At 43.7% G+C, this 13,450-nt stretch overlaps 1 pseudogene across 1 annotated transcript in view; it reads left to right on the top strand.

The window, feature by feature from the left end:
- Positions 1–893: 893 nt before the first annotated feature.
- LOC311615835 overlaps positions 894–13,450 on the top strand; it is a 28,571-nt pseudogene continuing 16,014 nt past the window's right edge. Inside the window, exons 1-2 of the transcript in view lie at positions 894–897; positions 2,653–2,852. The product of the transcript in view is annotated as an uncharacterized misc_RNA (transcript). The remainder of the gene's footprint in view (positions 898–2,652; positions 2,853–13,450) is intronic.

The raw sequence follows: 13,450 nt of genomic DNA, 5'->3' as shown, positions 1-13,450 counted from the left end.
TGCGCTGTATCAGTGTTGTCTGTGCTTTCATCGATAGCAAGTGAAAAAGCGAGATAACTACATGCCTGTTCGGCCAGCTGTGATGATAGATTTCCTGAGAGTTCTTGAACTCTATCTGCAATGGAGTTTCTTGACAAACTGACATTTTGAAAACTCTGTATCTGGTCTGGGCATACTTGCTCACACACTTTTAGCATGCATTGCTTCAAAAAGGCACCCTCTGAAAAACACCTTGAAGTACGGGCAATTTCTTCAGCCACTATAAAGCTTGCTTTCACTGCAGCATCATTTTTCGCTGTAGCCTTTGTAAACATTTGCTGCTGTGATTGTAGTTTGCCTTTTAGTTCTTTAACAATTTTATGCTTTTCTTCCAAAGTATATTTGCCATACTTAACATTATGTTTGGTGTCAAAATGACGACGTATATTGTACTCTTTCATCACCGACACTGTCTCATAACACAATATACACACTGGTTTGCCCTCTCTAAGCACAAACATGTATTCATTTTCCCATTTGTCATTAAATTGTCTGCCTTCACCGTCAACTTTTCTTTTCCTGGACATTTTGGGATCAATATTGGCAGTAAAAGATGTAGTTTATTGGAAATCTGCGTTAGAAGGAAAAAGTTGAAAACTGCACAGGGATAGCTTGATTTGGCAGATGGAGTGGAGAAAAAAAAGTCAGTCAATAAATGCCTGGCTGGGTACAGATAGCAGATTCTGTTGCAATTTTTATGCCTGCACTTTATGCCAGGAACTGGCAGCTTCTGCTGTGTATTTTTTATGCCCGCACACTCACTCTCTCCTCTGCTCTGCCACCCGCACAACCACATCGGATGCCGGACTATAGGTCATGCCTCCTGAATCTCGCGTGACTTGTTATCTATGCGCATGCGTAATAGGTAGCAAGTACGGTGGCTGGCGAGGCAGCCGGCGAGATTGCAAGCCTCCTATGTCACCGCGCGTCATTGTGATGGAACGCAGCGGAGTGCAGTGATGACAGCGGGGTGCAGGCCACATTGCAAGGCCTGGCGGTCCGGATTTGGCCCGTGGGCCTTGTGTTTGACATGTGTGCCCTAGACCAAGCGCTGAAGGCAGAGATCAGCCATGCAGGGTTCCTCTCCTCAAGCAGCTCAGACTCTATCAGGAAAACCAATGTGTTGCTGCACAGGGTGATTCATGCTAAACCAGAGGAATGCAAGGGGTCTGTGGGAGCACAGAGGAGGCACCTCAGCCATCCTCGTGACAGGGTAGAGTGTTTCACTCTGCACAGGAAACAGACTCTCCTCGCAGTGTCCTATGTTACCACCTGGGCTCAAGCCTGTGCCATTTGGTGCTTGGATTGCTACAGTAGTTTGGCATTATCAGTTCCAATGATGCCCCCTCACACCTGGCCTTCACACTAACTGTGAGAGCCATTCGTATTTCTAAAGAAAAGATAAATGTAACTTCGTACTTTCCAGTCTTACTTTTTGTGTCCTCCTCTCCCCACCTCCAAATACGACACCTTTTTCCTAAATTCATTTTATTGTTGATACATGTTACATCTTTGCTATTTTTGCCCCTTTTGTGTTGAATGTCTTGCCTCCTCGGTGTTTGTCTAAAAAATACCTACTCATCTTTCAGGGTTCTGCTTTGAAGTATCTGTCCTATCTTTTACGAAAATTTTCTTCATATCCCACCCACCCTACCCCCCAACTAATGAGAAATCACTGTTCTCTCATTGAATGGCTACTGTAGTATTTGTAACACTTTCTTGCATTTATTGGATTGCATGTCTGTCTTTTTCATTAGATTATAAACTCTCCAAGGACAAGAGAATACTCTAATTCATCTCAGTATCTCTACTAATTAGTACAGGCGTTAGTGAACATTTTCTGTAAACTGTGAATAGTTTAGGCTTTGCAGGCCAGGATTCTCTCTTTAACTCTGTCACTGTAGAGCAAAAGTGTAAATGAATGAACATGACTATATTCCAATAAAAATTCATTTACATAACATGTAGCAGGCCACATTTACCTTCGAACCATAGTTTACCGATGCCTGACCTTATATAATGTACAATAAATACCTAATGTATAATGTACAATAAATGCCTAGTGTATTAGAGAATTTCTTTAGAATGTAGCATGAAGTGGTAGAGGCAAGATTTGTATCCTATTACGTTCTGTGACAGATGCTAATAGTTTCTTGGCATTCTCTTCTACACACTAAAGCTCACTTACAGGCAGTGCCTACTGTCCCTCCCTTCCTTCCTTCCTTCCTTCCTTCCTTCCTTCCTTCCTTCCTTCCTTCCTTCCTTCCTTCCTCTCTCTCTCTCTCTCTCTCTCTCTCTCTCTCTCTCTCTCTCTCTCTCTCTTTCTTTCTTTCTTTCTTTCTTTCTCTTTTATTATAGAGATAGGGATAATAGAGAAGGGAGAGGGAGAGATAAAACCATCAATGATAAGACAGAGTCATTGACTGACTGCCTCCTGTATGCCCCAACTAGGGATTGAGCCCGCATTCCGGGCATGCAACCTGACCAGGAATCAAACTGGGACCTCCTACTTCATAGGTCAAAGCTCAGCCACTGAGCCACACTGGCCAGGCAATGCCTACAGTTCTGTACCTGAAGGCTGTGTGTTTGTTTTTGTTTTTCTTTTCTGGCCAGAGAACTTATTTGGCCTCTGTGCAGAGCAAGCTGGAAGTTTCAGAGATTCAGTGTCACCAGAAGTAGCCCTGACCTCTGTGGTGGATGGCAAGTTGGTGAATAGCTCCCAGGTCCTCACCGCTCCATCGGGATATCCTGAACGTGTCCCACCCTATTTCCCAGAGTTCCCTAGTGTAACCGAGTTCCAGTGGTCTACGATGGTAACTAGCTTGATAATGTATACATTTTTGGCTTTCTTTACTCCCTTGTCTCACTACTGTATTCCCATGCAGGGGTCCTGTCATCACATCCTAAATAAGATGCATTCGAACTCAAACCAAGACACATACTGGTTCTACTACACCGCAATGTGTAGCCAGAAGACCCCTGCTGAGATGTTTTTATTGCTTCTAAAGAGTAACATATAAAGTATTACTATCCCCTAAAATATTGGCACAGAATACTCCAGCTATCATTTAAAAAAAAGAGAGAAAAAAAAAGAAGAGGGCTCTTGGAGGCTGGAATATAGAATGGCTCTGCTATAAGCCAGCTGTGTGACCTTGGGCAAAACACTTAACCTCTCAAACAAAGAGACTTTGTTCCTCTGCTGGGAAATAGAGGCAATATCACTCACTGGCTTTTTGTGAAGATGAAATAAGATATAGTATTAAAAATGCTCTACCAAGTCCCCTAAATGGAGCTCGAAGGTGGTTTTTCTCTCCAAGTCTAAAAAATCCTTTTCTCAGTCCTCATCCTCCTTGACCTCAGTCAACTTATTTCATTAGATTTATTTCATTAGGTAAATAATATTATTCCTAATACTATTTTGTTCATTATCTTCTACATTTGCATATAGCTTGTTTTCTCATTTCTACTGTTAGATTCCAAGGGTAGGGACTTTATCTTATACTTATTTGTAATTAAGTAAAATCATGAAGATTTGAGAATGGCTTGAATGCTCAGAGTGCTTTGGTTGATCTCTTCCCACCCACTCACCCACTCCCTGCCTTCCTCCGAGATGCTATTATACAATCTGTTTACTCTGTCTTTAGGCAGAAAAAACTTCTCACAGATCTACAGGGTTTTAATCCTTAAGTGGGAGCATATCAATTACTAAGATCTAACCTCCTGTCTAATTCCCAAGACTGCACAGTGATTTCCAAAACATGGACTTGGTGCATAATTTATGTACTCGTTTTGTAGCCCTGTAATTAAATCTGCAGAGGATTTGGAGACATGCGGCAATGCTGATACATTTCAATACTCCATTTTCTTATCTATATAGCTAATGATAGATTGTGTTATGATACAATTACTAGTAAGTTGACCCAAGGGATGGATGCGATGACAAATAAAATATTAAGAAACATGTGAACTTATTGACCCATGCAGTTCTTCCTGACCCACATTCCTGTTATGCTCAGGGTCTGTACCAAACACTTTAGTTTTCTGATATCTAACATTTATGTCCTCAACTGTTCCCTAGGAGTTTTGGTGAAAGAAATCTGATAGTTAATAAATGTTTGCTGTGTTCTGGCACTGGGTGGATAATTTCACATTCATCTTGTTGAGTGCTTACCATATGCCAAGTGCTCTAAGTACACAGTGGATAACAAATCAGACTTGATTTACCTTCTTCCAGCTTCTAAATATTTCAAATAATCTTGTTAGCACCGCTTCAAAACTGAACTTTTAAAGAGAAGCAAAAGAGAACCAAATGAGGTCAATAATTGGCCCAAGAAACAGCTTATCCATTAGGCACAGTAGGCACAGGGCTTAGGACTCAAGACAGTGTTTTAATGTTAATTTCTTTTAAAATCAGAAGAGAAATTAATGTAATAATAATAATAATGAAGAATATATACACTGAGTGGCCAGATTATTATGATCTCTGAACTCATAATAATGTGTATATATTGTACCAGGTGTTCAACCAGCAGGCAGGCTGGCTAACCGCCCATGTCCCCTCCCCCTGGCTAGACTGGCCAGACCCCACCCATGCACAAATTCATGCAACGGGTCTCCTCTAATATATATATTACACACACACACACACACACACACACACACACACACACACACATTGAGTGACCAGATTATTATGCACTCAGAGGTCATAATAATCTGGCCCCTCAGTGTATATCATAATGAACACAGCCTGCATTGTATTTGTCTTTATGCCAATGCAGTCATAAATATAACTTTAAATACTTTCTATATGGAGGAAGGGACCCAGGAAGGAAAAGTTGCCTAGGGACTTACAAAAGTCACACTATGCCCTATGTGACAGAAGATTACACTGCTGGTAAGGGACAGAACAAACAAGGTCTGGCAGGCCCTGGTAAGCCTGACATCTCTTTTGATTAGATGCAGCTAGAGGAAACCCTGCCTTTTTTTCCTCTTCTCGTGCCTGGTTCATAGGAACAGCTCAATAAATTCTGAATTTAATTGCATTAAGTCACCCCAAAGTGCTTTATACAGTGCACAATCAACAGTGCGGCATTGTTACAGATTGAAGAAAACCCTGTAGATGCTGCAAAAATCATGTGTGACTTTTCCATCTGGAAAATAAACCTCCACATGAAGTCAATGAGTTTTATCAATTTGTAGAATTTTTCAATCAAAAGATTAAAACTGACATATACTCACGCTATCTATCAGACTTCCAACAAGTCGCTGCTATCAGCATGATATAAAAATAAGTATAATTATGTTTAAAAGAAAATGTAAAAATTCACCCATTTACTTAACTTTCATTCAGCGAGGAACTGAGAATGTCAAAACAAAGAAGCCACAGTGGCCGCTGCCCTTGAGGAACACATGGTCAACTTACTCTACTGGTTTCACCAAAAATGAACAGACTCTGCGGGAATGTTACCCACGTGGCATGCGTGATTCCAGCTTATCAGAGTGAAACAGGATACAATTTGTCATATGAGGAGCATAACAGCGGTGGAGCTTATTCATGCTGAGAGATAACTCCCAGTGCTCATGTCACACTCCTTCCAAAACCCAGAACCCCGCTGGTGCCTCGAGCAGCGGTTCTCCACTGGGGACCAATTTTGCACTTAAACCCCTGGCTGGAGAGGCATTTGGCAATGTCCGGAGACATTTTTAGTTGTCACTACTGGGGAGGGGGAGTGCTATTGGAATCTAATGATTAAAAGCCAGAGATGCTGCTAAACATCCTCCAATGCAGAGGACAGCCGCCCACAACAAACCATTATCTGGCCCAAAATGTCAATAGTGCTGAGGCTGAAAAATGCTGGCTGGAAGAACCAAATCCAAATCTTTCTGCTGACATTTCAAGGTCTGGACCACCTTTTTGCTTTATCCCAAGCCTTGTTGGGCCTTGTTCTTTGGAGCCTCCATCTTCCCAGGAACCTTATGCTCCAAGCCCTGTCTGACTATCACACATTTTAAGGTGTGCTTACCATTCAGCACTTGGTCTCTGAAGTCAGGCAGACCTGGCTGTGTATGCAGGCTTACCACCTGCTAATTGTGTGTCCTTGGACAAGTTACCCGCTATCTCTAAGACTCAGTTTCTTCTTCTGTAAAACGGGGACAATAGTGGTCATTGTTATTTCAAGGACTGCACAGGATGATGCAAGGGAAGCCATTGGACACTGGCGCATCTCTCCGCTCCTGTGCTCTAGATTCCCTTGCCTTTACTACGACACCAAATTCATGCTTCCTTGGTCCTAAATTAGTTGCCTCAAGGTGTATCTCTTCAGCCACCTCAAGAATTCCTACAGAGCAAAGATTGAGTCCAATCTGCCTTGGTCTCCCCAGAACTTGGCACAGCATCCTGCCCACAGTAGTTGATCAGTAAATATTAGTTGAATTAAAATTTTAGTGCTCCCTTTAGAAGAAGACCACCTTGAAAAAAAATTGTGAAAAAAAAAAAAAAAAAAGAAGAGAGGGAAGACACCCTGCCAATAGATTAAAAAATCTAGAGTTCTGCCGAAACCAGTTTGGCTCAGTGGATAGAGCGTCGGCCTGCAGACTGAAAGGTCCTGGGTTCGATTCTGGTCAAGGGCAAGTATCTTGGTTGCGGGCACGTATCTTGGTTGCGGGCACATCCCCAGTGTGGGGTATGCAGGAGGTAGCTAATCGATGTTTCTCTCTCATCGATCTTTCTAACTCTCTATCCCTCTCAATTCTTCTCTGTGTAAAATCAATAAAATATATATATATATATATTTTTTAAAATCTAGAGTTCTAAAGGAAGCTCTTTATTATGGAGCTGTTTGTGGTCTCCTTTGCTGCCTCCACTTTCTCTGCCCACCTTTCACAGTTTGGATTTCCAGGGCTGAAGTACTTGGCATGATTCTTGGCCAATAACCTACCCTCCCTCTTAGAATGATCTCATCTAGCTATGTGATCTAAAATACTCTGCATATGTCCCCAAATTTATATCTATACTAAATATTCTTTTTTTAAAATTATTTTAGAGAGAAAGAGAAAGGGAGAAAGAGAGGGAGAGAAATATGAACTGTTGTTCCACTTATTTATGTATTCATTGGTTGTGGTTGCTCTTTATTGCTTTCAGAGAGGAAGGGAGAGGGAGAGATGGAATGATGAGAGAGAATCATAGATCGGCTGCCTCCTGAACAGCCCACACTGGGGAATCAAGCCCACAACCCAGGCATATGCCCTGACCTCCTGGTTCATACGGGGCACTCAGCTAGGGAGCCATGCCGGCTGGGCTCAATGATTGATTCTTGTATGTACCCCGACCAGGGATTGAACCTGCGATCTTAGTGTGTTGGGATGATGCTCTAACTTGCTAAGCTAACCTCCTCCCCCTCCCCAGGGTCCCCACCAGACCTGACCTAATTTATATTTATAGGCAGGATTTCTTCTGTGATCTCCAGATTTATAAATTTTAACTGTCTACTTGATATCCTCAATTGGTTATATTGAACACACTGAACACAGAGAAACCAAAGTGATCTTTATAAAATATAAATCTGCCGAAACCGGTTTGGCTCAGTGGTAGAGCGTCGGTCTGTGGACTGAAAGGTCCCAGGTTCGATTCCGGTCAAGGTCATGTACATTGGTTGCGGGCACATTCCCGGTGGGGGGTGTGCAGGAGGCGGCTGGTCGATGTTTCTCTCTCATCGACGTTTCTGGCTCTCTATCTCTCTCCCTTCCTCTCTGTAAAAAATCAATAAAATATATTTAAAATATATATATATATAAATCTGATGTCACCTCTCCCAGGGCCTCCCTGTCATACTAAATCCTTCCCATGGCCTACAGGCCCGTCTGAGGTCTTGATTTCTCACCTCCTGACATTGTCCTCCTTGCTCACTGTCCCCCTTCTCTGAGCCTTTGCCTCTGTCTGGAACATTGTCCCCAGACCAATTCATGGCTGCTCATTCAGACCTCCACCAGCGCCACCTCAGGAGGACTTCCCACCCCACTCCCAGACTGCCCCATCTTTCTCTGACTTTCTGAGCCATAACCTTATTTTACTTTTTCTGAGATATCATTATCTGAGCTTTATTTGCTTCCTTTATGATTTTGATACTTGCCAACCTTGTTCCTTACTGCATCTTCAGCACCTAGTCCAGTGCTGGCACATAGTTAATATCTAGATGAACAGTAGAATGAAGGTGTAGTGGAGGCACTGGAATGAGAAGGCCCGAGCTCCGGTCCCTTTTCCATCTCTGTATGACCTTGGCAAGTCACTTTGTCTCTGAGAGCCTTAGTTTGTTCGTCTGTAAAGTGAGCATGATAATACAACTCCCAAGATTGCCGTGGGGATTAGGTGTTATAATGCATGCTAAGTGCCTGGTGCAGTGCTTAGCACACAGTAGAATGATCAACAAATAGTTGTTTTTTCCCCACTGATAGTTTTGGGTTGTTTCGAAGTGATAGTTTTCTCTCCTCTGGGCCTTTGCCCATAGTATTCCTTTTGTTCCTCTCCCCACCACCCTCCGACTTACTTGCTGTTGCCTAATCTCCATGTCACCACCTCCAGGAAGCCTTTCCTGAGATCTCATGCTGAAATAGTGCCTCTTCTGGGCCCCAGCAGGCCTTAGGTGTTTCTGTGAAAATAAATAGACATTACACTGTTATTGTTCTGCATAGGCCCAGTGGGTGGTAGAAGGAAGAAAGGATAGAGGGATAGGGACAGAGGGACACCAGAGGCCAGCCTCAGCTGGCCTGCCCTCCCCTACTGCCTAGGGACCCTGCCCTATAGCTCCCTCAACACTTAGTGGGGGCCCTCTGACCTCCATCCTCCAGCACTCTCAACGGTGTGGTCCCCAACCAAATGAGGAGCAATCAGGTTTGGAGTGCAGGTGCTCTCAGCCCCTCCCCCAGGGTCCAGGCATTGGGTGTCGAAGCAATGCAGCATGTGTCCAGGCTAGTGGCTCTCTGAGGCTGGGCTTAGGGACTCTGGGCTCCACGGGATGTAGGGGCTGCTGCTGCTGTCGCTGCTATGGGCCACAGGCAACCTGGGGACTCAGGAATAGCCCCACAGAGTCTACTTGGAGACATTTGAAGATGGGGGTAAGAGGCCAGGCTGGGGGCCGGGAGTCCCTGGGTGGAGGTGGGAGATTGTGAGGAGTGAAAGGGTGGGTAGGGAGAGACCAGGTCCTACCTGCTCCTTGTCAATCACCTGCCTCAGTGATCTGTAGTTCAAGTTCCTGCTCATCCCTTCCTAGCTGTGTGGCCCTGGGTGAGTGGCTTGCCTTGCTCTGCATTTCCGTTTCCTACTCTATAAAATGAGGACAATAACATGGGTCTTGCAAACGTGTTCTGAGAATTCAATGAGATGTGGTATGTAAAGCATTGTTCTTAGAATATAGTAGGCGTGCAATAAATGTTTCCTTCATTCTAAAAGCACAAGTGGACTCCAGAGGGAAAATGTGAGCACTAATTGTGATAGTGAATTTTTTTTGTTTGTTTGTTTCATAAAATATTAGAGCTCAGAGAATACTGGAGGTCACCTTGCCCAGCACCCTCCTTGGGATGCCTCAGAAAGTTGTGGCAGAGTTTACTTACCTAAGGACAGGTGTTCAATAGTACTGTTTCAGAACGCCAAATACTGTGTGTGTGTGTGTGTGTGTGTGTGTGTGTGTGAGAAAGAGAGAGAGAGAGAGAGAGAGAGAGAGAGAGAGAGAGAGAGACAGAGAGAGAGACAGAGAGAGACAGAGAGAGACAGAGAGAGACAGAGAGACAGTGTGTGTGTGTGTGTGTGTGTGTGTGTGTGTGTGTGTGTGAGAGAGAGAGAGAGGGGGGGGGAATAGCACTTGCCTAGGAATCAGGATTTTTTAATTCCTCACCTGAGGATATGTTTATTGATTTTAGGGAGAAAGGAAGGGAGGGAGAGAGAGAGAAACATAAATCAGCTGGCTGTTTCCTGTACCCCCCACCCCCAACGGGGTATTGACCTGCAACCTAGGTATGTGCCCTGACCAGGAATCCATTCCACAACCTTTTGATGCATTGGACAATGCTCCAAATAGCCAAGCCCCCCAGCCAGGGTGGAATCAGGATTTTTTGAATTTGAGCCTGTATTCCACCTTGAAAGGTTGGATAAGCCTTTCCCCTCTCAGGGACTCAATTTCCCAATCTGTGATACAGTAACACTGTGCTGTGAACAAGGTGCAAAGGTGTTACAGAGGATGAGGGGAATAAGCCCAGGGGAGGGGACTGGGCAGGAAGGCTTCGGGAAGAGGTGAAACCCAAGCAGCACCTTGAAGGATGAATGAGAGTTTATCAGATGGGCTGGATGGAGATAAAGGTGTCCCAGTCAAACAGAAAAGCCTGTACAAAGCTTCCAAGTTGGGACACACCCAGCAGTGGCATCTCCAGGGACAGGGAGGGTCCTGAAGGTGAGGGGGGGGGGGTGTTGGCCTGGGGTAGATCAAAGAGCTAAAGAGCTTGGCCTTTCCCTAAGCAGGGTACAGCTAGTGAAGGTGAGAACAAGTGGGAAACAAGATCTGGCCTGGATATTAGAAAGAAAACTTCAGCAAAAATGTCGAGGATGGGCTGTGAAGCTGACCAAAGTTGAGACTGGAGACCTCCATCTCGGGAGCTATGATAATCTTCTTGGTGAAAAGTGGAGGAGCCTAGCCCTTGCTGGTTTGGCTCAGTGGATAGAGTGTCGGCCTGCGGACTGAAGGGTCCCAGGCTCCATTCCAGTCAAGGGCACATGCCTGCGTTACAGGCTCGATCCTCAGTAGGGCACATGCAGGAGGCAGCTGACTAATGATTCTCATCATTGATGCTTCTCTCTCTCTCTTTTCCTTTCCCTTCCTCTCAAAAATCAATAAAAATATATTTTTAAAGTTCACAATTTTAAAAAAGAAAATAAAAGTGGAGAAGCCTGGGTGGAGTGGAGGAGGTTGCAAGGGTCTCTCTCTATATGTTGACATAGGAGAGGGAAAACAGGAGAGATATTTAGGAGTTGGCTGAAGAGTGGGACACAGGAAGGCTTCAGCTTCACTGACTGGCTGTAGGGGAATTTTTTGACAAGGTACAAACCTGTTAGAAGGGTAGGTTGATGGTCCTCATTTTCTGATTGACCTAGCCATCCTTCGCAGGGAGCACTGGTGAGGATAAGCTTTTGACTGCTAACTCTTTTTTTAAAAATTTATTTTATTAAAATATATTTTATTATTATTATTATATATATATATATATTTTTTTTTTTACAGAGAGGAAGGGAGAGAGATAGAGAGTTAGAAACATCAATGAGAGAGAAACATCGACCAGCTGCCTCCTGCACACCCCCACCTGGGGATGTGCCCACAACCAAGGTACATGCCCTTGACCGAAATCAAACCTGGGACCTTTCAGTGCTCATGCCGATGCTCTATCCACTGAGCCACACCGGTTTCAGCCTGACTGCTAACTCTTGCACCCACCTGCCTGCCTGGGGTGGCTGTACTCACAGCTCAGTTCCTTCTCTTAGAAGGCAGAGGCCATGCACACACCTGCAGTCACTTCCCTGAGGACCGAGTTCCTCTTGCCCAATGCGGCAGGAATGAAATGCCCAATGTGTTATCGACAAATATTTCTGAAATGCTCCTGGAAATCAAAGAAAGAGGAGCTTCAAGTCCCAAGCTCCAAGACAGTTGATGAGGCCAAAATCATGAACAAAATCCAGTAACTTATGTGCAGAAAAGGCTGCTCTGTAGGTTATCACCTCCTCTAGGAGACCTTGAAAATTCTGTCTCTATCTAGGTATTCCAAGAACGGAATCCGAAAACTGTTCTGGGGTACGCAACGATGCTCCAACCAACTGAATCGCCCAGCCAGGGCCTGCCTCTCCAATCTTATCTCCTGCGTCTTCATTACAGTCCAGCCACATTGGCCTTATTTCTGTTTCTCAGATACTCTAAGCTCAGCCCCACCTTTGTACTTGTTATGATTTCTGCCTGGAATATTCTTCTCTTAGATTTTCTTGAGATTTACTCCTTCCCATCTTTCAGATATCTGCTTAAATGTTTCCTTCTTGGAAGGGCTTTTCTTGTTTGTTCTATCAAAAATTATTTCCCTATATATAGTTACTAGTGGCCTGGTGCACAAAATTCATGCACATTAAAAGGGAATTAGTTAGAGGAAATATTTTAATATTGTTATTTGCCCTTTCTCTGTATTAGAAGTGTCAGAGATGAAAGAAAATTAGTAAAATGTGTATGAAAATCCCCCTCCTGTCAGAGTCTGGGGCACTACCCACATGCACTTTGAAAATGCAGGAGACCCAGACCCGGCCAGCCCCACCCCTGTCAAGCCCCTCCATGTCAGGGGAGCGGGGGGCGGCCCAGATGCAGCCTCAGGTCCCCTGGCCTGGTGCCAGGACAGGGCGCTCAGTTTGAGGTCCCCTGTCAAGCCATGCTTGGAGGAGGGGAGAGCGCACAGCCTAAGGTCCCTTGCCCTGGCCACGCAGCTTCAGATCCCTGCTGTTCAGTCGTGACATTACAGTATCTTGCCTAATTTGCATATTCCTCTATTATATAGATAGATACTCTATTCCTAAATGAATTAATTTTTTAAAAATCGACCTTCTGAAATATTATGTATATATAATGAAATGCATCCATTTAAAGTGTACCTATCATTTGTTGAATGTTGAAAAACTAAGCATCTGTTGACCACCACCACAATTAATATATAAAGCATTTCCATGACCCCTAAAAGTTCCCTTGTGAACCTTTGCATGCTTACGTTTTTTAGAATACTCTTCACAGTATGATACATTTCTTGTTTATATGTTTATTCATAGATAATGAATATACCCTTAGATTAGCTTTCAGAGAACACGGTGCTTCTCTGTTGTGTTCATTGCTGTATCTGCAGCTCCTAGAACAGTACTTCGATCAGGAATATGGTAGGTGCTCAGATATATTTCTTAAATTAAATGAATGAATGAATTTTTATGGAAATGATCTTTCCAGAGATCAGAAGGTTCATACTAGCCAAGGTTGTCAGAGACCCAGAAAACCAAATGCAACGAGTCACAATGTAATCTTTGTTGAATGCCTATTGTGTACAAATGGATTTTTTCTTTATACATTTTTTTTTTAATCTTTCAACAGTTTAAGTTGAGTGACTTTCCCAAGGTTACACAGCTAATGTCAAAAGTGGTTTGGAAACCAAGTAAGGCAAAGTCTGGGAAGCATTCATTACATTTTATAGTTAGAAGACAATTTGATGACTCAATAGAGTTGAGTGGGTAGAAGGTTGACTACAGTAGGTTGAAGGGTGGATGATGACTTAGGAAAGGATTAGGATGGGTGTGGCTACATTTGGAGAATTTTGACTGAGAGAGGAAATAGAGTAAAGCTCAAGTAGGAAA

This window comes from Pipistrellus hanaki (assembly GCF_964339955.1).
Source record: "Pipistrellus hanaki genome assembly, chromosome: 2".
NCBI lineage: Eukaryota > Metazoa > Chordata > Mammalia > Chiroptera > Vespertilionidae > Pipistrellus > Pipistrellus hanaki.
Note: the sequence above shows the minus strand (reverse complement) of the source record. Positions and strands in the feature narration are given on the sequence as shown.